The sequence below is a fragment of the Colobus angolensis genome, unplaced genomic scaffold, assembly GCF_000951035.1.
Source record: "Colobus angolensis palliatus isolate OR3802 unplaced genomic scaffold, Cang.pa_1.0 Scaffold36, whole genome shotgun sequence".
In the NCBI taxonomy this organism is placed as follows: domain Eukaryota; kingdom Metazoa; phylum Chordata; class Mammalia; order Primates; family Cercopithecidae; genus Colobus; species Colobus angolensis.
This window is the reverse complement of record NW_012116932.1, coordinates 4,592,317-4,593,614: the sequence shown is the minus strand read 5'-3', so window position 1 is coordinate 4,593,614 and position 1,298 is coordinate 4,592,317. Positions and strand designations below refer to the sequence as shown.

The following is a 1,298-nucleotide window of genomic DNA, read 5'->3' as shown; positions in this document are numbered from 1 at the left end:
CCTCCGCCGCTCTCCGCCCCCAGCTCTCTCCCGCCAGCGCCCTCCCCTCCCCGCTTCCAGCACCGTCCCTAAAGGCCCGGACGACTCAAGCCGGCAGAGCCGGGAGTAGAGATCCCCCCCTCGCCCCACCGCCCCAGTTTACAGATGGGTAGACTGAGGCCGGGAGCAAGGCCAGTAGTGAGACAGTGGCATAGCCGACGTCACCCGTACGCTCTCCACCCCCACCCCTCTAGAGGGAGTTTATTATATTCTAATCTAAACGTTCCCTCCTCCGCCCCCAACCTACCACCCACCCCAGATCCGTCGGAAAAGTAAACTGTGGCTGGAGGGGAATCTGGGGTGTGTGGGGAGCGGGGAGGCGGGGAGCGGGAAGGATGGAGGTCATCAGTGGGCCTGAACTTCACCGCTGCCCACGGGCCAAGAGACCCTTCCCTGCAGAAGTTCCAAACTAGGGGTTCTTGGAACTAGCTTCCCCACTCCCACCTCAACCTTCCCTTAAAAAAATAAAAAGTCTGGTTTCTTCCGGGCCAGATCTTGGCCACTTAAAATGGCCCACTGCCTTCTCTGCTCCCGCCAAGGCCTTTCCTGACTCGGGGCCAACCCTCCCGGTACGACTTGCCCCGGCAACTAAGTCCTGGCCTGGGAGCCCACCCTCAGCCCCACGTCCCAACTGCAGGTACGGGTCTACCCACACCTCGAGCGTTTCCACCCTCACGCTTTTGCTGCAGCCGGTCTTCTCGAATGGAATGCTCTCCTGCCCTCTCTCTGCTTACCAGAATCCCAACGCCTTTAAGGGCTCAGCTTGCACTGCCTCCTCCAGGGAGCCTTCGTGGGAGCCTGACCCTCCCCCTCCCAGTCCTGCTCCCGCTGCATTCTGGGTTCTTCTGACTGTCCTAGATGAATGCTGTCAGCCACTAGCCCAGCCCTCAGGATTCCATTCTACCTTCCTCCAGGTTGGGGGTGGGGGTGACCTCCTGGCCTGTTTGAATGGTATCTGGGGTGGAGACGATGGTGAGAGCCCCTCTTCAGCCTCAAATGTGTATGTAGAATGGCAGGGGTCTGCTCCACTTTACCTTTCCTGGAAGAACAATAGGAGGAAAGCAGGTTGGGGGAAGATAAAGGCCCCTGTCCTTCCGGATGCGTTGAGTGTGTACCTGGGGGCCTGCAGGGGGAGGTGTCTGGGCAGCTGGAGCCAAGCTTCCAGTGGCTTCTCAGTATCCTCCTGATGAAGTCTCAACTCCTTGGGGCCTACAAAGCCGGAATAATCTGGCCCTTTCTCACTTTCGCAGTCCAACCTC

The 1,298-nt window shown here is 59.4% G+C and overlaps 1 protein-coding gene across 1 annotated transcript in view; it reads right to left on the bottom strand.

The window, feature by feature from the left end:
* CSRNP1 (cysteine-serine-rich nuclear protein 1) overlaps nt 1-800 on the bottom strand; it is a 12,698-nt gene extending 11,898 nt beyond the window's left edge. The window contains exon 1 of the mRNA XM_011953286.1: nt 695-800. The gene's annotated coding sequence lies outside the window, so the exon portion shown is untranslated. The remainder of the gene's footprint in view (nt 1-694) is intronic.
* Between the last annotated feature and the right edge of the window lie 498 nt (nt 801-1,298).